The sequence below is a fragment of the Dermatophagoides pteronyssinus genome, unplaced genomic scaffold (assembly GCF_027571235.1).
Source record: "Dermatophagoides pteronyssinus isolate colony J.1.1.1.1 unplaced genomic scaffold, Derpt_VIB-CSIC_2022.12 sq0011, whole genome shotgun sequence".
Lineage (NCBI taxonomy): Eukaryota > Metazoa > Arthropoda > Arachnida > Sarcoptiformes > Pyroglyphidae > Dermatophagoides > Dermatophagoides pteronyssinus.
In genome coordinates this window covers 469,902-497,577 of record NW_027461535.1, presented here as the reverse complement: position 1 = coordinate 497,577, position 27,676 = coordinate 469,902, and the positions used below count along the sequence as shown (strand labels likewise).

Genomic DNA, 27,676 nt, shown 5'->3' with positions numbered 1-27,676 from the left:
AAACAAATAAATAGTTGGATCGATCGCAAAAGAACAAAACTTCAGCCAAAGATTTGGGAGATGGGCGGCGTAGCCGCTCATCTGCCAGAATCTACGGGCTGAAGCAAGTGTGCGTGCTGCTGGCCAAAGGCCAGCAACACACACTTGTTAGTAATAATAATATTTTTGGATGATCATCATCCTAAAAAAAAACATAATGGCAATTATTCAAAGTGTGTAATGTTATCGACAGCAAAGTTTTAGTTTTTGGTTTTGTTGTTTCATTCATTATATTTCATTCATTATATTTCATTCATTATATTTCATTCATTATATTTCATTCATTATATTTCATTCATTATATTTCATTCATTATATTTCATTCATTATATTTCATTCATTATATTTCATTCTCTCTCTCTCTCTCTCTCTCTCTCTCTCTCTCTCTCTCTCTCTCTCTCTCTCTCTCTCTCTCTCTCTCTCTCTCTCTCTCTCTCTCTCTCTCTCTCTCTCTCTCTCTCTCTCTCTCTCTCTCTCTCTCTCTCTCTCTCTCTCTCTCTCTCTCTCTCTCTCTCTCTCTCTCTCTCTCTCTCTCTCTCTCTCTCTCTCTCTCTCTCTCTCTCTCTCTCTCTCTCTCTCTCTCTCTCTCTCTCTCTCTCTCTCTCTCTCTCTCTCTCTCTCTCTCTCTCTCTCTCTCTCTCTCTCTCTCTCTCTCTCTCTCTCTCTCTCTCTCTCTCTCTCTCTCTCTCTCTCTCTCTCTCTCTCTCTCTCTCTCTCTCTCTCTCTCTCTCTCTCTCTCTCTCTCTCTCTCTCTCTCTCTCTCTCTCTCTCTCTCTCTCTCTCTCTCTCTCTCTCTCTCTTCTATATGTTGTAAAAGATGTTTTCATCATCATCAGATGAATGATGATGATGATCATAGAAAACAAACGAATAAAAAAAAAGATAATCATAATGAAAAAAAATGTATAATATTTTCTGGATATTGAAACTTATTTGTTTCATCATCATCATTATTATTATTAATATGGTAGCAGAAAAAACTTGAAATTCCAAAGCCAAACATTTTTGTTTTTTTCAATTGGATTCTTCAAACATACACACACACACACTCGAATTTAATCACATCACATATCGCAGAGGAGGCCATATTATCGATTGGAAACTAATAATGGAAAAAAAACAAAACAAAAAAAAATGAAAGTGAAAATGCAAACTAAGACTACAACATACCGAATTTTGGTTCGAGAACAGTTCCATTTCATTGCATTTTTTGATAGGATTTGAAGAATGATGAGAAGCAAAAATTTGAATATTCTTCTTTCTGAACGATTCTTTTTGAAAGCTTTTTTTATATAAATATTATATTTGACAAGGATCACTATATATCGTTTGTTTGTTTGTTTGTTTGTTTTTGGGGCATCGATTTTGATTCATGCATTTGGTTGGTTGGTTGGTTGATTGAATGAAAGAATAAAAAACAACAACGAAATGATGATGATCCTCATGAGATTCTCAAACAAACAAGCAAATGCGAGGGTGTATAGAATTCTTCTTTGCGTTGTTGTTGTTGTTGTTTTCATATTGATAACAAGGATTTATGATGATGAAATGAAACAAACAAGGATGAATTACATTTCATTTTTTTTTAATTTTTATCATATAACCAGAAAACCAGAAGCATAATTCGGGATTTTTTCTGGTTTGAAAATTTTTGTAAACAAAGAATCTTGATGAATGAAATGAATACGTTTTTCTTGTTCGGTTTAAAGTTGCTGGTTATCTCAATTCATTATTATAATTTATTGTCGAGGGATCATCATCATCATCGACGACGATCAATGCCTGATCGATTGATGATTACTATCAAATCAAACAGAAGTAGTAGCAGCAGAAGTAAAAATAGTCGGCGATTTCAAGATCTTGTAATTTTGTTTTTCAAATAGTAAACAACAACAACAACAAGATTACATCATCATCCAAAACGCGTGCCACATCCATTGGTCATCATTATTTTCAGCAATGTTTTTTGTTGTTGTTGTTTTTCTTTTTCAATACATCATCATCATCATGAATACATTTGGTTCAAACTAGAAAAGAAAAAAACATGAAAAAAGAAAAAAATTTAGAAATCAATATGGAATGAGTGAATCCTCTGATGGCCATTGGTCATCGAGAATTTTTTTTTATACAAACAAATAGTGAATTCGTTGTTTGCTTTTGCCAACTGCAGAATTGTATTGTTAACGATGATGATGAAAACAAAGCAAAAAAAACAAAATCGAAATCGAAAAAAAAACGAAATAAATCTCGGAAAATGGAACCAAAAAAACAAAAAATGTGATCCAAAAACAAACAAAAAAATTCGATTCTAAACATTCGATTCTATTTTTCCATAATGAATGAAAGAATGGTGTGTGGGTGAAAATAGTTTTTTTTTCGATGGAAAAGAAAATGTTTTTCGGAAACCTTATAGATGTTGGATGATGAAGAAATTTTCCGAGAAATCTTCTAGACGGAAACTCAAAACAACAACAACAACAACAAAGAATCTTGAAATTGAAATGGAAAAATTCAGTGAAATTTAGTGAAATAAAATCCTTTTTTATAATGAATTTCGAAAAGGAAACATATGATCATTATGATCATTCGATCGAATCAAATCGTTCCTTTGGGTATATTCTATATTCATTTCATTCACCAAAAAATCAAATGGATTTTTAATCGATATGGTCGTAATTTGTTTGTTTGTAAATGTAAATAGTAGAAACAAAGATTCTTTCAACCTGAACAAATTTTCGTAATTCGAGAAAATAAACGGATTGGGATTTAATATTTGTGATCGAAAAAAACAGAAAACAGAGGAAACAGTGGAAAAAAACTAATCTTCAAATTGAAATTCATTGATGATAATCGATTTTCCACCACCACCACCACTGCATTGTACTTGTGTTTTGTCAAAAACTTTTGTTAAATGTTTGCCAAATAACTTTCTCTTTTTATTTGGTCAATATTTTTTTTTTGACCATAAAGAGTGAACGAGAGAGCAAGAGAGAGAGAGAGAGAGAGAGAGAGAGAGAGAGAGAGAGAGAGAATTAGACATTAACACAAATTGATTTCAATTCAATTCAATTAATTAATTAGTTAATTAATGAAAAAAACAAAAAACAACTAAAAGTGAAACATTGAATGAATGAATGAATGGCCAAAAGAGTAACAAAAAAAAACTGTAAAAAAAAGAGTTATTGATTCTAATCGAACTGAAAACTAAACTGGACACTGAAAGCTAATTAATTTCTTTATTTCGTAACCCAGTGGAAGACAGAGCGAGAGGAAAAACAATCAATTTTTTCTGTTTCTTTTGTTGAATACTTTCAATGTGTTTCGATTGAGAAAAACAGATGCTTTCAAGAGAGAAAAATTACCCAATTAAAAAAAAATATAAAAAAAAAAACTATCATTTTTGAAATGGCAAAGTGGATTCAATTTTGTATGATAATAAAATACTTTTCTTTCTTTCAATTTGATTTTGTAACAAAATTTATGTTGGTTATTCAAAAAAAAGACAAGAACTAAATAGACAAGTTGATAAACATAATGTATTGGTTATCAAAGTTAGTAAAAAGTAATTTGTAGTTAAGAAAAACTTTTAATTGCATTAAATTACAAGTTTTTTTTCACTTGGTTATCAAACATCTTATTCTGATGTGTGTGTGTGTGGGAGAATGGATTGACCAAAACAAAAAAAAACTCTAAAAAGAATTTCTTTTCATTTCATTTTTTTTTTTGTCCTGATGATCACTTTACTTTCGGTTATCATCAATAGATTCGATTTGTATTTTTCAACAAACAAGGTTTGTTTGTTTGTTTTTTCATTTTCATTTTCAATACAATCGACAAAAAAAAGTAATTTCGGGTAATTTATAATTCGATTATCAATCTATCTAACTATCTATGTATGTATTGCCTAAACTACTATTTCTTTTATCCCACTTTTTTTTTCTCAAGATGTTGTTGTTGTTGTTTTTTTGGACATTTTCAGAAAAATATTCTTTTTATTTATCTATCAAAAAAAACGAGAAAAAAATGTTTTTTTTTGGAAACTTTGTTTTCTGGAAAACACACACAGATGGTTATAGTCGTAGTGGACAATTGTCAAGTTTTTTTTCGCAATCTCTCTCTCTCTCTCTCTCTCTCTCTTCAATATCTATCATCATTGACGATGACAAAATTTTTCTTTCTCAATGTAAATACCGAAGAGAGAATGGAATATTTTGAGAAATAGAAACTGAAACTTTGCGATTATTTAAAGAGAGTGGTTCAGGAGATCTTTGCAAAAAAATTTCTACTATCGAAAAAAAAACAAAAACCGAAATCAAGAAAAAGTTTCAATGGATCTTTCCCTACAGAAAATGCTTGATGATGATAAAAACAAACCTAAACAAACACAGAAATACAGAGAAGAAAAACACACATAGCTGAAAACTTTTGTCCGGAAATTCATTTGCTCGGAAACAACAAAAAACGAAAAATTCTTATTATTTTTTTTCCCCAGCGATAAATTTAAATTTTCTTGATTCATCATCATCATTCAAAGAATATCGAAGAACATCGAAGGGAAAAAATATTTCTAAAAATCATCATCATTGAAAATCAGGAAAATAAGGTTCAATTTCATCATCAACATCTCCATAATAATCATATGTTTCGAAAAAAATAAATAATATCCGTATCAATTTTTGCGCTACAATGATTCAGCTAATGAAGTTTGATTTTTGTTGCTTTGCTTTGCTTCATTCATTCATTCATTTTTTCGGTATTCTCTCTGTGTGTGTGTAAAGTTTTACATTACTTTACTTTACTTTTCGATGATTTTATGGAATTTTCTTCCAGTGATTCAAGAATTCCATGTTGTTTTTTGCTGGTTTTGTGGTTTCAGATCATTTCTTTCGTTTTTACCGAAATTTTTGTTTTTTGCTTTTTTCTTGTTTTGTTTGAACTAAATAATTGGATTTTTTCTTTTTTCTTCTTCTTTTTCGTTTTCTGACCACCATATTTTCATCATCATCATCAACTTTTATTCTTTCAAATCAGGAATCCGGTCGATTCTTCACCCCCTTCCACTCCCCCTAAAGAATCCTACAAAAAAAAATTAATAATATGTTAACCAGGAGCTTGTTTCGGGTTTTTGGTTTGTTTTTTTGGTTCTTGGTTTGATTTGAATAATAAAAAAAAATGTATAATTAAAATGAATATTAAAAAAAACAAATTCCAAAACTCCAAACAAACTTTGTAATGTGATTGAAAATATGTAAAACATGGAAACTAACGAGACATGTACACCTACACACACACACACAAGTAATAATTATTAAAAAAAACAACAACCAGAAACAGAATAACAGAATAACAAACAACAAGAAAAAAAAGAAACCAAACGATAGACACATATAAATTATGTTTGTTTTTTTTGAAAAAAACAAACAAATATTATGAGTGTGCACTGTTAAAAATGGTATGACTTTATAAGTTCATAAAGTGGAAGTGTGGACTTATAAGTTCACATTAGACCAAGTGAACATATAAACTCACTTTAAGGAATTGTGAGCTTATAACTTCACTTTAAGGAATTGTGAGCTTATAAGTCCACACTTCCACTTTATGAACTTATAACTTCACTTTAAGGAATTGTGAGCTTATAAACTCATACGAGAACGTTGTGAGTTTATAACTTCATACGAGAAAAAATGTGAGGTTTTTAAAATAAAAATAAAAACCCCTATACGCAAGCGTTTTTTTTTTTTTATTAAAAAAATCTTGATGCGCAAGTGAAATTAAATTAAATTATTGAAGTTTTTAATTATTTTTCATTTAAAGATATATTATTAATTATTATAATTATTAAACAAGGCTAATAGAAATTTATCAATAGAAATCGGCTCAGGAACATGAAAAGAGAACCCGACTTGGTTTTCATTGTTCGATCCATCTTTATAGATTATGACCTCGTGATCAAATGGACAAATAAAGTAAATTAGAATCTTTGCATTCATTCGACACTTGTCGGCATTGAAGTTGAGACAGATAGCAATCGAACATCCCCAACATAAATGTCATTCTTTCTCAATCTTAGCTTGATTCGGTGTTATTGTAGGTAGTGATAAAAAATACTTAAAACAAAACCAATGAGATTAGGAAAAAACATGGAACAAGTTAGACATAAACAACAATCATATTCAATGAGCAAACCTGATAACCAAACTTTGTAAACGAACCACACTTAACAAAAATAATGAATAACAACTAATCGAACAGTAGTTTAAATAATCAAAACAGAACCCTAACAGCTAATTTCAATTATGAGGGCGCTCGTCGCCTCCACATGAATTCAAAATTTTTCAAAAAAATTTTCCAAGTCCAAAAATCCAATTTTTTTTTGAGTTTGTAATTTGAAAAAATAAAATAAAATCAAAATTGTGATTTTATAACTTCACTTTAAGGAATTGTGAACTTATAAACTCATACGAAAAACGTTGTGAGTTTGTAATTTGAAAAAATAAAATAAAATCAAAATTGTGATTTTATAACTTCACTTTAAGGAATTGTGAACTTATAAACTCATACGAAAAACGTTGTGAGTTTGTAATTTGAAAAAATAAAATAAAATCAAAATTGTGATTTTATAACTTCACTTTAAGGAATTGTGAACTTATAAACTCATACGAAAAACGTTGTGAGTTTGTAATTTGAAAAAATAAAATAAAATCCAAAATTGTGATTTTTTAACTTCACTTTAAGGAATTGTGAGCTTATAAACTCATACGAAAAACGTTATGAGTTTATAACTTCATACGAAAAACCATGTGAGTTTATAACTCCATTCATAAAACATTATGAGTTTTTAATTTTAAAAAAATAAAATTAAATCCAAAATTAGAATTTTTAAAGTCATACGAAAAACGTTGTGATTTTATAACTCCATACGAAAAACGTTGTGAGTTTATAACTTCATACGAGAAACCATGTGAGATTATAAGTCCATTCGAAAAACATTATGAGTTTTTAATTACAAATAAAATCCAAAATTCGAATTTTTAAACTCATACGAAAAACGTTGTGATTTTATAACTCCATACGAGAAATAATGTGAGTTTATAATTTCATACAAGAAAAAATGTGAACTTATAAGTCCACACTTCCACTTTATGAACTTATAAAGTCATACCATTTTTAACAGTGTGGGAGAGAGAGAAAAGAATATTATTTCAATTCAAGCGAAAATAACAAACAAGATTCTAATTTCAAATAAAAATACTGGCTGGAAGAAGAAGAAGAAAAAAACAAATTGTAATTTCAACCAAGTAAAATTTATTAATTTGTGTGACTTTTTTTCCAACCAACCAACCAACAAACAGCAACATCATCAACGAAAGAATATTCTGTGTTGGAATTTTTTTTTTATTTTTTTTGCTACTGTTTGTCTTTTCTCTTTCTGTTGTTGTTGTTGTTGTTTGGTTTCACCATCCTCATCCAATACATTTCATTTAGGTTTGAAAATTATTATTATTATGGACCAACCGAATATACAAAACCAAAAAAAAAAAAAAAAAAAGAAAGAAGAAAAAAGTAATAATAATATTATTATGAAAATAACATTTAATATTTTTATTTTTTCTTGTTATTTTCATTTTTCCCAAACGAAATTTAATGTTTTTCACCATGTAATGTGCCATACAGAAACACACGAATGAAGAAAACACACGAATGAAAAAAAAAAATGAAATGCCAATTCTTCTTTAGGCCAAAAAAAATAAATATCAAGCTGCTTTCAACAACAACAACAAGCAGCAGCTCGAAAAATAAAATGGAAAAAAGAATATAACTTATGGAACGCCAAGTGGAAATTATTATTAATATTATTTACGAACGTTTTTTTTATTTTCATTTTTATTTTCATAATTTTTTGTTTCTCGTTCGGTTTGTCGCTAACACATCATCGTCAGCAACCAGACAAAACTAATGAAACCAAATTTCGATAGCCATTGTCTCTCTCTCTCTCTCTCTCTCTCTCTCTCTCTCTCTCTCTCTCCATGGCTTGTTACAAAAGAAAAAACATATAAAATTTATTATAAAATAAATAAACATTTTCTGTGTGTGTAAAAATGTTGGAGAAGGAAGAATATTATTAATAAATGTGTTTTTCCTGATGTTTGTTTGCTTGTTTGTTTGTGTGTGTGTTATATAAATATGGTTGACAAAAAAACTATAAACAACCATCATTATTTTCAAAAAAAAAAAAAAAAAAAAAACATTATGAGTTTTATGTAATTTTTTGTTGTTGTTGTTGTTTGTTTTGTTTGTTCATCTTGTTTTTGATGTGTGTTTTTAGTGAACCAAAAAACTTCAAGTCACTAGTTTTTTACTTTCAATTCTTTTGGTAAACAAAAAACGAAAAGAAGCGAGAAGAATTTAGAGAGAAATTCTGCAGAAAATGTCCGAAGGGCCAAGTTTCTACAGAATTTTCTCGTTTTTTTCAGTTTTTTTGGGATGATAAATTCTGTCGACAACATTTGTTGTTGTTGACAAGTGTTTCAACAACAACAACAAATTCTGGAGAAAAAAAACTGGACATGCTGAAAAAATGGAGAAAAAATTAGAAACAAAACAAAAAACATTGGTTCAACAAGAATATTAAGAAAAAAGGATGTTTATTTTGTCCTGTCCTGTCATTTCACTTGGACAACATTGTCCAACAATATCGATGTTTGTTTGTTTGTTTGTTTTAGGCATTTTTTTGCATTTAAACACGATTAAATTTTTTTTCTGATGATGTAAAGTTTGCATTAGTTTTTTTTTCTTTCTCTTGTCTGTTTGTTGTTAGCAGAATTTCGATAAAAAAAATGTATATAACAAATGAAAAATAATAATAATAATTCTTATTACAATGATGTTGATGACGAAGGAAAATGTATTTATGAACATCATCATCATCATCATCATCAGAAATAACAATAATAATAATGTAATGTGATGTAATTGTAATGGAAAAGATGAAGAAGAAGAAGAAATTCATTTCATTTCATTTCATTTCATTTCATTTCATTTCATTTCATTTCATTTCATTTTTTTTACAAGGCGCTTCGAGGCTTTTTTTTTGGTTAACATTCGCATTCATTTGATGATGATCGTGATGAAGAATTTTCATTTTTTTTTTACATTTTCATAACAAAATTATAATGATGTGTTTTTTATTTATTTTGATCGTCAACAAAAAAAAATTGATGTTTTTTCAAACAGCAGAAGAAACAAAAAAAATGTGACACTTACACTTACATTTGCACGCAGAAACTTTCCAAAAGAATATTGAGAATAAAAAATTCCAACACCAACAAAGAATATTCTTTTATTTGTGACCGCCACAAATCGAACTGAAACACAAAGAAAAAAATTAATAATAAATCAAAATCATAATTGGAGGGAAAACGAAAAAAAAAACGAAAATCGGTAACACTGTGTGATCGTCCATCGATCGACTATCATCATCATTATTATTATCAAATGAGGAAATTTGAGAGAAAAACAAAAAACAGAAAATATTCAATTGAAAGAAAATAAAAAAAATCGATTTAACAACATCAGATGAACTTGGTAGAAACAAAACGAAAAAACAATCGTTATCGTAAAAAAAATAACGATGAAGAATTACAATTTAAGTTTGTTTGTCCAATGATTTAATCATAGACATTGTTTTTTTTTCCAAACTGAAGAGAGAAAGAAATATGGATTCTAAATGGATTTTTGTTCTTGCAATTCTATTTCGATTTTGATTTTGATTCAGTATCACAATTTGTTGTTAACAAAACGCAAAAAAAAAAGAAAAAACATGATCCATTACAAAACAAAACAAAAAAAAATGATCTATTTTCGATTTAATGATGTAATTTTGGTGTTTTGGACCAAAAAAAACAAAGCTAAAAGAAACCCAACTTGACTTTCATAAAAATGAAAATAAAAATAAAACTAACTGACCAAACTGACTAAATCTTGAATGAAAAAAAAAAGACAGAAATGAATTACATTCAACTTAAAAAATGACAAGTAAATTTTTCATTTCATTCACTCCATCCATATCTCTGTTCAGTAACGATTCTTTCCACTACTAACTAAATAAAATCTGGAAAACGAAAAACAAAAAATCTTCCATTGATGATAGTGGTTTAATTAATAACTTGACGAAACTAGCCTGGGCGACAAAAGAAGAAAAGAAAAAAAAATATAAAGTGGACACACAGCGACCACCAACATCCTCAGCAAACCAAAAAACCGAAAAATAATAATAATAAAAATTAGATACTTGTTTATTATTGTAAATGTTTGTCTCTCTGTGTGTGTGTGTAAAAGATAATGATTTTGGTCATCCAGAAAAGAATCGCCATTGGAAAAATGAGAAATTTTGTTTTGTTTTGTTTTTTTTGTAAAAATAATAATAATTCTCTCTTTTGGAAAAAAAGGAAAAAAAAGAAGAAGAAGAATAAGAATTATACAAAGGGGAATGGTTGAATGAATTGTCCATTCATATGATGATGATGATTTGATGTGAAAAATGAATGTTGTTAAAGAATTTTTTTTGTTTTGTTCAATACAAATTGAACCGACCATCAAGTGAATTTTTCTCGACTTTTTCCCGAGATTATTTCTTTCTTTTCGTTTCTTTGGAATGATAAAAAACCGAATCAAAATCTCAATAAACAACAACTGAAAATCAAATTGGCAAAAAAAAAATGAAAATCGAAAATCGAAATAAATAAATAAAAAAAATCGAAAGCTAAATCGAAAATTATAGTTTATGGCCATCAAATGTGGCTGATGTATTTGATGTGCTGATGTTTCGTCTAAATAATAATATGACCCAAGAGTTTTATTTCAGTTCTATTTTTTGTTGTTGTTGTTATCGGATTTTCATTTTTTCTTCATTCTTTCATTCTTTTTATATTCGAGTTTCAATTAATTATTATTATTTGTTGTTGTTTGCCAAGAATAACAAACAAAACAGCAGAATTCTCTGAAACAGAATTTTCAGAAGTTATTCTTTATTCTTCTTCTTTTAAAAAACGAAGCTAAAATTCATTCAAGAATTCATTGCAATTGACTTTTACAGTTGACCGATAAACGAAAATTGAGATTTTTTCTATTGCTTCAAAGATTGATGAGACTTTAATTAATGGACTGGACTTTTATTCTTTTTTTGCTGTTTTGGTTTGAAAGTTTACTTAATCATGAAATGATTTCTTCGTTTCTGGAAACTGGAGATGTTTAGCAAATAAATTTGTTCAAATTAACAACAGAAACAAACAAAAAAAACTTTTTCAAAATCTACATCTAATTAGTGTTTCGAATAACCACAAATAAAAACATTACAAATTAAAATGATGTTAAATGTCCAATTTAACCCCGAGAAAAAACGAAAATCAAAAGATGCAGAAAAAAGAAACAGAAGAAACTTTTAGTTAATTTGTTCAACTTGAATTCGACAACATTACACAAGGTAAAGAAATCAAGAAACAAGGCCGTCACATTCAAATTTAATTTATCAAATTGATGGTCAAATCATTCAAACCATAATGAAACATTTAACATTTTCGGTTAAAATAGCCCGAAAAATTCAACTTTCTCTCTTTATCTTTCCCTTTTTTTTTGATCCTATAAAAATTGATTACAAAATTACCCAGTTAGTTTTTTTCAACAAAAAAAAAAAAAAAAAAAAAAGTTTTTCTTTTTGATTTCAAACACAGACAGACAGACAGACAGTGTTTCAAATTCTCATTTAGGCTACTCTACTTTACACTACTCTACTCTATCTATCCAAACTACAAAACAACCGAAAGACTTATTGACTTGAATTAATCAAAAAAGCAGAAAAAAAACAACAAATTTGAAAAAGTTATTTGAAGCGAATATTCCATTTCGATTTGGATTTTCGATTTGCGTATATGAATCATTCATCGAGAAAAGAAAGAAAAAGAGAAAAAATATTTTTTTTTCTATTTTAGATTGATTGGATCGAAATAGCAAAAAAGCAAAAAAGATGGAAATAATGATGATGAAAAATCTAACCCGGACCAACCAAACCAAAAAAATGAATGAAAACCCGAATGAATGAATGGGGTGAACATATATAAAAAACAAATGAGATCAAATTGAATCACTGGACACGTGCCAATATTTCTCCACATATACACTATACATGTTTGTTATTTCGTTGACTACGACGATGAATGGATTGAGCCGGACAACAACAATCCGAAAAAAAGGGGAAAAATTGTCCGATCCAAACAATGATCAATCGGTTTGGTTCGTCCAGTTGGTCAAATCTCTCGTTTTCGTTTCGTTTTTTATATTTTTGTCGAGTCTATGTTTTTTTTCGGGTTATTTGTGCACGCGTTTGATTATTTTAAATGATTAAAACCGACAAACCAAACTGAACAAGAAAAAAAAACTAAAAAAATTGCGAAAAAATGAAAATTGACAACAACAGAAACTGAGTAGAAAACTAAAACTAAAAAACGCGTGCTGAATTTCCATTGACAGCCATTGATTTTAGCTATGGATTCCTAGTTTGACCTAGAAACAAAAACTAGGAAAAAAAATTAGCGCGAAGCAGAGATTCACCCGTAAATAGGAAACGGTTACCAGCAAACAACAAAGAAAAAAAGGGGAAAAATATATTTCCATATTCGGGTCATTCATAAATGGATGATTGTCCGAAATGAAAAACGGTACAATCAAGATCTTTTTGTGCTTGTATGCGAATCTGATCAAGTCAAACATACACAATGAATGTTTGTCATAAAAAATATAATTTATGGCTTTATGATGATGTTGATGATAAAGCCAATCGGTTCATCATAACCATGATTATCATCAAACAAACAAACAAATTGGAAGGATCCAAACAAAACAAAAAAATGGAAAATTTTTATTCATTTTTTTCCAATGTTTTGTTCGGTTGTGAAGCCCATCAATTTGTTCGGGAAAAAAAATGAATTGAATTGACCAAAGAGCCTTTTTTTTCTCATTAATTTTTTCATTCATTCATTCACTATTGATATTTTGCTTCGGATAATATTCAATTATTATAATCAATATCAACATTTGATGATGGAAATAAAAAATTGAAAATGGAGAATATGAATTGAATTGAATTGACCAAATGGAGAAAATAAAAACTATTCAATTTAAATGATGTTTGTGTGTGTGTGTGTGTGTGTTATATGCTGGATTTCAATGTGGAAAGAAAGAAAAATCTCTTATCATCGATCTGAATGTTTTTTTCTTGCATTCATTTCATTTCATGGAAAAAATATCTGAATAAAAAAAAACTTTTCGGTTTTTTTAGGCGCCAACATTTGCATCCAACACACACATTGAATAATTTCCATTTTATTCAACAAAAAAAAAACAAAACAAAAAACAAGATTCTTTCTTTTTTTTTGGCAAAGATTCTTTCTTATGGCCAGAGAAAAATATTTGCATAATTCATTCAGAATCAAGAAAAAAACTTGAGAAAAAACTGAATAAAAAATAAAATACCAAAATGCAAAAAACAAACGCAAAAAACAAACAAACAAACAGCTAACGAAGGAATAAAAAAACAAAAAAAAACTTTCAATCTATAACCCCCCGAACCAGATTTATCATTTATTATTTATTCCAAATGATGATGATGATAATGTAGCTTTCTCTCTGTGTGTGTGTTTGTCTAGTTTGTTTTTTTTCAAATGTTCAAATGTTGTTGATATGTTTGCTTGTTTAGAATGATCGGAAAAAGTATGATATGCATTACAGAACAGAACAGAATAACAACTACAGAATCCAAATTCAAATATGACAAACATTGACAAACAACAAAAAAGAAAAAAGAAAAAAAGATTTTTAGTTTTGGGAAATTTTCTGGAAAAGAAGAAGGACAGAAAGAACTAAAAGTGTGTGGGAGAGAGATGCTATCGATGTTATTTATTTTGGATTTTTGGATTTTGGGTCGTCAATTCGATTTATTATATAAAAAATATTTTCTTTCGTTTGATTTTCATCATTTTTTTCGTTTCTTTTTCGTCCAATTTACATGACCATCAACAGCAACAGCAGTAACAGCAAAAGCAGAATATCGAGAATCGATACTGCTGCTCACTTCGATTCTGTTTGATTCTTTTCGATTCTTTTTTCTTGTATTTTGTTTGTGAGTAATATGAATTTTGAAACGTGACTGTGATGCATATATACCGTTGAACATTGAATAAAAAACCATATGCTGAATGATGATGATCCCTTACATACAGAATCGGGCAAATATCATCATTCAGAATTGGATGCATTCAGAATTAATGGGCAACAAAAAAAACTAAAAATATATGGCTATAGGGTATTCTTCATGTTTTCATCAGTTGTTTTTTTTTCATTATAAAATAACATCATTATAATTAAAATCGATAATGATTTCTATCATCACATCACATCTTTCATCGATTCAATCAAATTTTTTTTTTCATTTTTTTCGGGGTTTGAACATCAGTAGTGAAATTTGATTGGTTAAGAGACTGGAAAATTGAATAAAAAACAAAAATTTTTGGGCGGTATCTTAATCTTCAACTTTATCTAAATTATATAAAAAACTTAAATATATTTAGGAGAAGAAGAGAGATTCTGTGCTTTGCTATTTTCACATTCAATATATATTTTATTTCAACCAAAAAAAAAAAAAAAATAGAAGATTGCGCCGGCGCTTAAATAATTTTTCTTCATTCGATAAGCAATTTTCAAATGATGATAATAAATAAATGAATGAAAAAAAATGGAATGGAATGTTTAATATGAAAATATAAAAAATAAAAAAAAAACGGAAAATTTCAAAGACGCAGAATCGTCGTCGTCAGTTGGTTATATTTTAGGTTTTTTAGTTTAACGCCCATTTCAATGATGATATAATTTTTTTCAGAATAAGAAAATGAATTGATCAAAGCAGAAAAAAAAACTTAAAAAAATTCGACTCTATAATCAACGAAATATGATGATGTTGATATCTAAGATATTAGAAAAACTGAAAAAAAAAATGAAAAAAATGAAAATGTTGGAAATATCAACAGCTATATTGCCATGGGTAAATGTTATTACTTACTGCTGTTTCTTCTGCTACTGCTTATATGAATTATGTAATGTATATGATAAATATCAACGATAATGATATATATGAATTGAAACTAGAAAAAAAAAGTAAAAAAAAGGAAACAAAAAAAGTATGCATAGCAACTCCCAAAGAAAAAAAAACATACATACATACATAGATAGGATAGATAGATATACGTAGCAAAAACCGGATGAAACACACATACATATTGTTGTTGTTGGAACATAGATAAAACATTTTCCAATCGATTTTAATCATGCAAATATTTTGCCAATTGTTTTGGCCATGTTTCACTAACCAATCAACCCTTCCTTTATCGATATATATTTTTGTGTGCATCACAATAATCGATCAATTGATCAATTGATGATGATGATAGAAACGGTGATGGCGTGCAAAACAAACATTCTTTTTTTCTTGTTGTTGTTTTATTTAATATTAATATTCATTATTTATTTATTTATTGATTATATAAATGTAATCATAATATATATTGATGATGATAGTAACAGATATTTGTATTTATAAAATGTTTTGGCTATTTTTATATATTTGAAAACAAAAAACAAAATGACAATTTGTAAAAATTTACAATGTCCATTGTCCAATGGCAAAAAAAGTCCAGCCAAGTAATCAATATAAAATAATAATTTTCTTTCAAAACTTTTATGCATGAAATCATATTTTGTAGCCCGAATAATAAAAAAAAACTGTCAATTAATATCAAGCCGAAAAAATGAATGAATTGAAACAAAATGCCCAAAACAACATTAAAATGAAATGGAACTGAAACAACAACAACGAAAAACGGAAAGTCCAGTTCAATATGAATTGATCAAAATCAAATTGAATTGAACCGAACTGAACTGAAGAATCTTATGGAGAAATTACGAAACAACTGAATGAATTGAATGTATGGAAAAAAAAATAACGTCAGCATTTTTGGCAGATTTAATTAAGAAAAATAAATTGACATAAACAAACGAAACATACACAAAACGCACACTAATAATATTCTGTGAATTCTGTGAATAGTGAAGAGAGAGAGAGAGAGAGAGAGAGAGAGAGAGAGAGAGAGAGAGAGAGAAGCAAAAAAACTATTCAGGCATTCATTGTATTTTGTTTCGTTTTTTTTTTTATTTGTCCATCCAATATTTTTTGTTCCCCAGAAAAAAATGATGATGATGATGATGGTCAGTATTTGCCAGTTTGGTTGGATATGTTTGGGGGTGGAATTTTTTGGGGGAAGAGGGTGGAAAAAAAATGAATCGATTGTGACATTCATACCGAACAACAACAAAATCAAAAAGTGCGGGGGGAGGAACAAAGGGAAATCAAAAAAAAAAAAATTCATTTCATTTTCATGTTTTGACCACCATCGACCATAGTAAAAGTCAGAATAAAATGTATTGTGCAAAAAAAAGATTATGTAAATTATGATTAATATCGAAAAAAAAAATTTGGTCACTTTTTTTCCGGACCTATTCCAATGATGATGATCATTGTGTATTTGTCCATTTGGTCAATGGCAAAATCTATATATATAAAACGTCCATTATGTAAGCAAGCAAAGCCAAGCAGCAGGTAATAAGCTTGAACGCGTGTGTTTGTTATGTGTGGACAACAACATCTAATTTTAGTTTTGTTTAGCCCGAATTAACCGAATGGACAATTGAACGTTTGTGAAAACCAAAAAAAAAAAAAACGAAATTTACGAATTTTTTTTTGTCCACTAAAACCGAATGGAGAAAAAAAACATCCAAATGACAAGCCAATAAATCAGAATTTAGATGAAAATAATGAAAATTTTCTTCTATTTTTTCAACCATATGTGAAAACCGAATGGGAAATGAATTCTTTCAACAAAACAAAAAAAAAAAGATTCTACAATTGAATGAAAAAAAACATTATCAAAAAAAAAATTGTGAAAATATATTTAACACTTATTCACACACACAATGGCACGCTTACAAACTTACAAACAAAAAGAAACCAAATTCAAGCAAAGATTCAATTTTGAATGATTCATGTAATGTTGCGGTCACCGGGTATTATTATTTTTGTTTCACTAATATTTAATTTTAGTGACCGCAACAGCAGATGACACATCCACCCACGCGCAAACATTAATAATAATGATTGGATATATTTTTTTTAAATACAAATATGAAATACAAACGTATTAAATAGAATTTGTAAAAAAAAAAATATTTCCCCATACAAATAGTGGATGTGTGTTTTATTTAAAAAATAAATAAATGAAGAGAGAGAGAGAGAGAGAAGCTGTAATAAATCTGTAATAAATCTCTGTGTGTGTATACATTTCCCACATTAATAATAATAATAAAAATGATAATTTTTACAAAGGTCTAATCTCATGTGGATAAAAGAAAAATGTGTGGTCATTTTTTTTCATTTAAAACTTGAAAAAAATGAATCGTTGTTTTTTTTATTTGGAAAATGGAAAACGACTGACCATATTCGATTCATGTTTTTGTTTTATGTTTAGATCAAATGATTCAAATTTGTTGTTCATCTTAGGATAAATGATGAAAAAAAACATAAAAACATTTTTCATAGACATTTGATTATTGATTGATGATTTTCATCATTAACTAACCAACATAACAATTGAAATTTAGTGATTATTATTTTCGAAAATAATTATCGTTTTTTTTGGGAAATTTACAAGCAAACAATCACAATGGTAAATGAAGGATAAGTGATTAAAGATGAAAAAAAAGGATTATCAAACACAACAGAAGAAGAAGAAACAAGAAAATTCCACCGGGAAATGTTAACACCAGAAGCAGCAAGCAAGCAAGCAAGCAAGCAATTAAGCCAGATCAAATCAAAAATCAACGTGAAAATCAAAATACCCGTCAATCGATATCAAAGAGCAATTAAACCATAATGCGAATGACAGACAGACTAACAACAGACAACAGATTAATCAATCATACAACATAATGATGATAATGATAAGAATGATGAGTGTTAATTAGGTGTTTAGATTAAAACGGAATTATCATCATCATCAATGTGATTTTTCAATTCAATAAAACAAAACAAAACAAAACAAAAAACAGAAAAGAATTGTCATTTCCAAAACAAAGCTTTTGATAATTTGCAAACGAAAAGAAATTCTTTGAAAAATTGCTATTGACAATTCTTGTTTTTCCCCCCATACATTCCGGAATAATAATAACGATGATGGTGATTGCGTGTTAATATGGAAAATTTTTTTTTCCTGTTTTCTTTTTTGGCCAAATAACAAAATGAAATTCTGAAAAACGATTCCAACAACAACAAAAAGAAATATGGCGCCAACCAAACAATAATAATAACATTGTGTGCGCCCCCTTCGATGATGATGATGATGATGGGTGATAATCATCATAATAAAAAATGTAAAGTTGACAATGAAAGCTAAATGGCTTAACAACAACGAATAATAAGGCGACGAAGAAGAAGAAGAAAAAAATTAAGTCAATTTACGAAAAACATTTTTCCCAACAAAACGAAAAACGAAAAAACGAAAAGATCCAGGAGCGTTGATTGGTGGTGGTAATAATAGTTGTCGGACAAGAGAAAAAAAAGGGGGTAATGGTGGGGCTATCCATACATTACATAACTTGACTTGACTGACCGTTATGATGATGATGATGAAGGCGAGAGAAAATCGTCGTTAATCGAATTGTTATATCAGTATGAAATGTGAAGAAAAAAAGAAAAAACTGAAAAAACTGAAAAAAAAATAACAACAACAAAATGTCCACTGATGATGATCGTGTTTTTGTTTTGTTTGTTTGACAAACAACAATGATGATGATAGAATAAAAAAAAATGAAATGGAAAAATGAAATGAAACAAGAATGGACATTGGATAATGTAAATATCAGTGAAAAAAAACCAACTAACTTACTAACTAACTAACTAACTAAAAATGTTTTGCTGTTGTTGTAAGAATTTGAAAAAGAAATTTCGGACATTAATAAAATAATGGATTATATATTGCCCATCATCATCAACAACATCAAGGATTCATTTTGTCATTTTTCCAAATAAGAAAAAAAAACAACAAAAAAACATTCGCATTATTCAAAATGTTAAAACTAAACTAAAATGAATGTAAATTAAAACCCGTATAACGGGTATTATTACATTTGATATGATTGTTGTTATTGAGAGTTTTTCTTTGGCCAAAAAAAAGAATTATGATATGAAAATTTTTAATCCTTTTATGACAGCATGGATCATTATCATCATAATCATTATTTGTAATAAATATAAAAAAAAACCGAACGGTTATTTTTTTTTCTCTGTGTTTTGATCGGGTATATATATTTATAGAAATGAAAGAAATGGTGTGTGTGTGTGTGGTGGTGGTGGACATTTAATCCATCATGATCATCATTTTGGTTATTATTATTAACCCATTCAAAACTTAATCATCAAAAAAAAAAAAAAATAAAATGCGTTGTGTGTGAAAACTGAAAAAAAGAAAATACAAAATATCAATAGTTTTGCTGAGTAAAAAGTGTGGAAAAAACCATCCAATATTTCCATAATAAATCGATTAATATTCGTCCAGAAACGATCGACCAGAAAAAAATGAGAATTGAAAATGACCACCAATATTTTATTGAAAAGCAAAAAAAAAAATTTCATATTACAATTTGATCATCATCACCAATATATAAATATGATACTGATGTTCGTTTGTAACTCTTTCATCAAAGCAAAACAGAAAAAAAAAGGATTTTATTTCATAAACTCTTTCTCTCTCTCTCTCTCTTTCTCTCTCTCTCTCTCTTTCTCTCTCTCTCTCTCTCTCTCTCTCTCTGGCGTTCTCTCATTCATTCATTCATTCACTCGGCAGGAAGGATATTAAAAGAATATTTTGCCGTTTTTTTATATACTCTCCCTTAAACGCAACTAAACGGAACTAAACAACAATCAAGCAAGTAAGCAAGCGAAACATTAACCAACCAACCAACATTCATAACACACATCACCATTTAGAAGTAAAGAAGAAAAAAGGGTTAATCATTATTAATGATCAGTATATCATTATTACAAGCAATTTTTGTTTGTTTTTGTTTGTTTTTTTGACAAGTAAATTCATTCAATATTGGAAAAAAAAATTTTCCAACAAAATTCATATCCTGCTGCTGCTGTTGTTTGGTATGTTTTTGGTTCCAAATTTTTTAATTGAAACAAAAAAATGAATCATAAGATTTATGACGTCATAGGCCGGTTGTTGTTGTTGTTGTTGATCGTTTAAGAAAACAACAACAACAACAACAAAATTCATTTCCTTTACAGAATTCAACAACAACAACAACAACAGAAAAAAATAGGCTAAAACCCGGATGAACAAACAGTAAAAAACTTAAGAAGATTATCTTTTTTTTAATCAGCGAAAAAAAAATCAGAAAAATGCCAAAACATTTGTGCATTTGGATTTCTGGATTGATTGATTGAATGAAAATTCAATCAAAATGTTAATTTTTTAATGAAATTTTCTTCTTTTTTTTCTGGCGACATAAAAATCGATTTGTAATATTGATGATTATGATTGATACATGTAACAGCAACAACAACAGAAGTAATAAGAAATTATGAAATATTTTCTACAAAAAATTACAAATTTGTAATTTTCAACAACAAATAAACTTCTCTCTGTGCTTCTTTCGATTCAGTTAGTCAATCCAATTCGACAACGAATGAACCAAAAGCGAAAATCGTGTTCAGAATCAATAAGTGGATGCACGTCGTTTGACAAACGCACAAATACATAACGATGATCGTTGATTATGATTCTTGGTTTTCTACCGAAAAGAATTTCCTAAAAAAAAGATTCATTTTTTTAGATTTTACAAGCCAGAAAACGATAGACATACACCCATTTAATTTGAGAAGAAAGAAAAAACCTGTGAATATAATGAATGTCTATTTCGATCTAAATGGCCCAAAAATGGCGAATAAATATAATGAGAAACAGAAAATTCATTAAAATTCAAGGATAAAATGAATGAATGAATGAATTTTGATTCAAAAATTATAACAATGATAATAACATAGTTGACATTTTTTTTTTTTTTTGTTTTTTATATAATTAATTGACTGGTAAATATGTATTAGAATCAGACTTAATCATCATAATAATAATCATGATAATGATTGTTGTTGTTGTTGTTGTCTGTTGATCAATCTGATCAGTCATTAATGGATCAACAACAACAACTACAATAACAACAACTACCGGGGAAAAAAAATACTCATTGATTACTGTGTGAATATTTAATTGAATTATAATTTCAAGGAAAATCTCATTTGAATTTTTTGTGTTTTTCAAATCAATATTTTGGATATCGAGAATTTATCATGCGTTGCACACATTCTCTCTCTCTTAGTTTTTACTCGAATTTAGTTGAAATATAGTCGATGATGCGGCAATTTTTTTCGTAATGCGGCATCACTTTTTTTTACTACCCGATTCATATTAGTTATTATAAAAAAGAATTTTTTTTTTTTGATTATCGGCATCATGCGCTTTCACCATTATACATATGACACGCACACAGCAGTAGAAATAGATTAGAAAATTTTCAGATAAAAATGTATAGATAGAGAGAGATATCGATGGCGCAATATCGTTTCTCTCTCTCTCTTGCACTTTTTTTTAAGATGAAAAACAAAATCCAATGATATAGCTGATTGCAGCTATATTTTATTATTATTATTTTTTAACATCATTTAAAAAAAGTAAACAACCAACCGATGCACAACACATGCCCATTTCTAAAAAAAAGTTTTCAAACTTAACTAAACTGAATTGAATTGAAGTCAAAAGAAGAAAAAAAAATATGGGATGCGGCATAATGATGATGATGATGATAACGGTTGTTCTTTCTTTTGGTTTATTTTTCAATTCAACATCTCTCTCTCTCTCTCTCTCTCTCTCTCTCTCTCTTTAGCTCTAAAATGATCATCATCATTGGGAAAAAACTAAATTTTGTTTTTTTCATTTCATTTCTTTTAACAAGAAGAAAGGCGGGCACAACTTTAACCATTTTTTTCACATAACAATCATTGAATGGGATGGTTTTAATATATTTTTTTATTTAGGTTTTTCTAATAGTTTTTTCTTTTCAAAACTTTTTACTTTAGCTTCAAGAATGGGAGTGGATAAAATATTCTTCAAAAGTTAATAGAATCTTCTATGTTCGCTGTTGTTGAACGATTACATAATCAAGATTGCCACGGGAAAAAAATCCACCATTCAATTCTGTGATTGGTTGATTCAATTTTAAATTCCTAAATAAAAAATTTCAATCAAATTCTTTAATATGATTGGGTAGGAGTGTTCTACATATAGAAATTACTGGAAGGAAGGAATCGAATTGAATTTCGTAAAAGAAATCAAAAGAATCGATAACCAAGCGATAGAGAAAAACATAATAAAATTATGCTTGGTTTTCATTTTGTTTGAGTGAAAAAATTCATTTTTTCATTTTCAATTATATTTTCGTGAAGTAACAGCTTACACACACATTCATTCAGTAGCATATTCTTGTATAACAAACAAACATGGATATCAAACAACAGCAAAAAAAAATACTGAATCGAAAATGAAAATGAAAACTGAAAATGAATCGAATGAAAATATAAAGCAAAAAGCAACAAAAAACAACATAAAAAATGGAATAAGCAAAAAAAAAGAGAAAAAAAAAGCTAAATTAGATGAAAAAAATCGAATATAGAAATCGAATCGAAAATGGAAACAAAAAAAAATTGTATTGGATATCAATAATAATAAGTAATAAGTAATATCAAGAATCTAATAACAAGAATTCAGAGTTGAAAAAACTGAAATTATTACTGTGATACTGCTTCTTTTGCTGAAATGAAAAATATAATTTTTTTCTCTATTCGATTCGTTTGCTTGAATAGCTTTTTAGCTTTCGAATGTAAAAATCAATAGAAAGAAAAAAACAACGAAGAAGCCGCTTCAAAACATCCAAAAAAAAACATCCGATAATTTCAATGAATGATGTTGAAGAAACCAGAAGAAGAAATGGCATTTTTTACAAATATCATTAAAAAAAAGAAAATTTAGCATTATTAATTTATTAATTAATAAAAAATGCATAATTCCTTTTTAACAAATATTTTTTTTGTTGCTTTCAGGCTTTTTGTGATAGTCAATCATTCATTTAATCTTCATTATATAACAAAACAGAAAGAATTTTTTTTTGGAATAGTTCATTTGTTTTTTATTTCGTTTGTTGTTTTGTCCGGATGATGACCAATGGTCATCATAAAAGTGATGATTTTTTTTTTTTTTTTTTTTTTTTTTTTTTGATGAATCCCGTTTGGTATCTTCCAAAATAGAAAGAAAAGTTTCTGAAAAGAAAAAAATTCAAAAAAAATGAGAAATTTTCCAAGGAAACCAAAATCATCCAGATAGTTCCATTATGCCAAATATAACACACGCACAGACATTTATTTTTTGCATATTTCCAATTCCAATTGGAAACAAATCATTATTCAATTCATATTTTCATATTTCAAATATGGAAAATATGAAATATAAAAAAACATTCATTATAGGCTCAAAATATGTTATGTAATGCCTATCTCTCTCTCTCTCACTCTCAATCTATCTTCTTTACATTTTACATTCACTGTAACTTTGCCATATTTTTTTTCTCTTGAAATGACAAATATTTTCCATCATCATCATCATCATCATCGTAATAATCAATACCACCTCCACAAACAACAACAAAAAAAATACTATCATTTTCAATCAGGGATGAAAATATTATGTGAAAAAAAACGAAAACGTTAGAAAACTTTTCCAAAGAAACTATAGTGTGTAAGCTATATGGAAAAATGTTTTTTTTTTTTTTGGAATTGGGCATCATCATTCCGATTCCAATTCCAATTCCATTTGGATTTTTTCGTTTCACCAAATTTCGATTTCGAATCATTCTCGCATTCTTCACTGATATGTTTACTGTTTTTGTTTGTTTGTTTGTTTATTCGTCATCATTCATTGAATCCAAGAAGAGAAAATGAATCCCCAAACCAAACCAAACAAACAGTAGCCAGAATCCAAAAACCCAAAAATAATGCGGTGAATAAAATATATATGAAAAAATGAAAATGAAAAAGATTCATTTGAAAAAAAAACTGAGTGTGTGTGTATATGTCATCGCCATATCATCATTATTGGATGGATTTTTTTTTCTTTTTCTTTTTTGCATTTGAAGTTTTTGGACTAGAATCATTTTGGATTCTGTACTAAAGAGAGAGAACAGAATCCAGAAAAAAACAGAAGAGAAGACAAACAAAATGAGAGAAAGATTTGTGTATTGAATCATCTTTGAATATTAAAAAAAATAGTAAATGTCCTTATCGATGAATGAGAATCGAAAATGGAAAAATACTGACCACCATTTTTTTTCTACATAAAAAAATAATAACATATTGCTTTTGTAGTTGGGGGGAAGGAGGGAAAAATGGAATGGACAACAATTCTGTGTTATAATGCGTGGGTGGACATTGCAAGTTGGCCTGGACACTGTGATGATAATGGTGGTCAACAGAATTGGACAACAGAATTTTAAAGGTTTTTTTTTGAATAATTCTGCATTCAACAAACAAGCAAAAAACCGAAAAATTCAAGGAAAAAAATGACAAACAGAAAACTTCTTTTGAAAGATAATTTATTGAGTTTGATGCACCAAAATGCATACAAAAAAGAATTCAATGATTCGAATATTATTTATGATGACAAAGTTTCAAAGAATCAAAGAAAGAAACAGAATCTACTCAGTGTAGAATAAATACAATGAAAAAATAACAACAAAATAAAACACATTACCAGCAACAACAAAAAGAAAAAAGAAAGTTACAACATTTGAAATGGAAAATGATGATGATGATGATGGTGATGGTCATCATTTGGAATGAATCTTTTAAGCATCATTAAATTGTCGCATCATCATCATCATCATCATTATAATATTTTGTTTGTGAAAAAAAAGAGAGAAAGTTTCCAGTAAAAAAACATTACAGAAAAAAATGAGATGGTCGTCTATAGAATATGACAATTTAGAAAATATTTCGGGAAAAAAATTTTCCGGAAAATTTTCCGGAAAATTTCCCAAAAAAAATAGTTTTGAATTTATAATGAGAATCCAGATGGTTTCAACAAACAAACAACTGGACTCAAGAGATTAATGATTATCATTCACATCATCATCATCATCACTGGTCAAAAAATATTCATTTTCAAACAAACAAACCGAATGAATATTGCAAAAAAAGGGATTGCGCGAAATATAAAAGCCGATTGTTTTTCGGGTTTTTTTTGTTTTTTTCACGAACAACAGGAAAAAAATTTTGGAAAATGGAAAAATCCTGTCAAATCATGTTCGTCAAACAATTTTGAAACTCTAGCCAAAAACAAAGAGAGAAAAAAGTGTTATATAAAAACAAAAATCTGCATATGACACAATCAATGTACCACCAATTTCACACCCAAACAATTTTTTTTTTGCTTTTGTTTATGAAATTTGAATAACTTACACTGACGACGGTAGCTCAACTCATTCGTTTGTTAGTTCACTGAAACAAAGACAAACAAACAGCAAATCTGTCTTTGTCGTTTTTTTTCAAAACAGAAAATTTTCGGTGTTACATTGATGGATGGATGAATTGAATCAATGACGGATTGATAGATTGTGACCGGATGGATCTCTAATTCTATTCGTTAAATTGAATTTTCATTTCATTTCGAATTTCAATTTCATCATCCGTATGAAACATTTGTTTATCCCCTTGTTCGCTCATAATACAAAGTGTGATGCAAGAGTTATAATGCAGATGCAGACTGATCAATGGTCAGACTGGTCAAATGAAAACAACAACAAACAAAAAAAAACACTGACCCCGGGAATACGGTAAATATCTGACCGACACGAGTCAGAAAAAGGTACGGGTTTTTGTTGCTGTTGTTGTTGTTGTTTAAAAATTTTCATTTTCATTCGATTTTTTTTCATTTTATTTTAGATTAACCGGAGGATTCCCGGGTTTTTATTCATTCATTGACCAATCAAGTATGAATGAGAATAACCGACAAACAAACAAAAAAAATTTCGGGTAAAAACTTGCTGAAGCTGATTAAATAATATTATTACCCGAAAATGAAATGAAAATTTTTGGAAAATGACCTAGGCGTGCTACCAACAACAACCAATGGTCAATCCATAAAAAAAGTATTACGGACAACATCCTGATCGATCGAATGATGATGATGATGAATAATGAAAATAACCAAAATGAAAACAGCAGGATGAACAAACTTTGTTTGTTTCAAATCAATCAAAAACCCAAAAAAACAAACTAGAAGCTAACTTTCAACTAACTAATCAATTATGTAAATGAAATTTTTTCTGTGTTGTCCACCAGAAAAAATATTCATATTCAAAACCCCTGGTATTTATTTATTAATTTTTTCGGTTGTTTTTGGTCCATAATAAAAAACAAACGAAAATCATAATCATATTTTTGGACATTGATTTTTGTTTAAACATTCATATAAGACAATCGCGAATGAATAATAGATGATGATGATAATCTGGTCACACAGATGGTCGTGATCTGTAGAATATTTGTTGATGTTTTGCATAAAAAAATTAATAACTTTTTTGTTTTTTTGATTGATTAAATTAGATTATTAAATTCATTTGTTTGAAGAAGGAAAAACGTAAAAAAAATGTTGTTTGGTTGCAGATTTTTGTCGATAGATGGTGCACAGTCAAATTTGATTAGCAAAAAAAATTGATGCGCCATATTTTTTTATGTTGAAAATCTTGAAAAAAAAACATTTATTTTTCCAATGCAGATGTTAAACAACCAGATAGCAAGCAGATGATGATGATGATGATCTAAATAAAATTGAAATTTTTAAATTTTTAAAAAAAGAAACTCTGAAATTGGGGACAACCAAACAAACAACAAGCTTAATAAAATAAATTTATTACAAACGGAAATCATTTATTTTTCAGTTTAATTCACCAAATGGTGGTCATGGTCAACTTGAATGATGTTTTTTTTCATCATAAAAAAATGACCATTGGTCGGTCAATTTTCTTTGATTTTTTTCTGCTGTCATTTCTGTTTCTTTTTTTATTTTGTTTGTTTGGTCGCGTGCAGCACGCGCACACCTTGGGCATATAAGGTTAGGTTATTTCATTCATAAATTTAAAATGGGAAACATTTTGGGGGGGGAAACATAGAGTGGTCAACTTGTCCAATCTCTACCTATCTCTCTCTCTCTGCCCAAGGTTTGGTCTCTTTGTTCAAAGAAAAAGTACGCACGAATCATACACCTTGGACCTGAATAAAAAAAAAACACGCGTGCCAATTTCAAGGAGAAAACGTACCACGAACCAAACCTTGTTTGTTTTGTGTATCCATTTTTCATTGATTCAAATGTAA

General features: G+C 28.4%; 2 long non-coding RNA genes across 3 annotated transcripts; both read right to left on the bottom strand.

The window, feature by feature from the left end:
- Positions 1–857: 857 nt before the first annotated feature.
- On the bottom strand, positions 858–25,960 carry LOC142645395 (uncharacterized). 2 transcript variants are annotated; one of them, XR_012846536.1, is made up of 3 exons: positions 25,763–25,960; positions 1,210–2,066; positions 858–1,141 (listed from the first exon to the last, which is right to left on the bottom strand). It is a non-coding gene; the product is annotated as an uncharacterized LOC142645395 (long non-coding RNA). The 2 variants fall into 2 exon arrangements; XR_012846535.1 differs by lacking the exon at positions 25,763–25,960 and adding an exon at positions 2,173–2,310.
- LOC142645408 (uncharacterized) lies at positions 5,811–7,211 on the bottom strand. The gene is made up of 2 exons (XR_012846549.1): positions 6,226–7,211; positions 5,811–6,146 (listed from the first exon to the last, which is right to left on the bottom strand). It is a non-coding gene; the product is annotated as an uncharacterized LOC142645408 (long non-coding RNA).
- Positions 25,961–27,676: the final 1,716 nt, after the last annotated feature.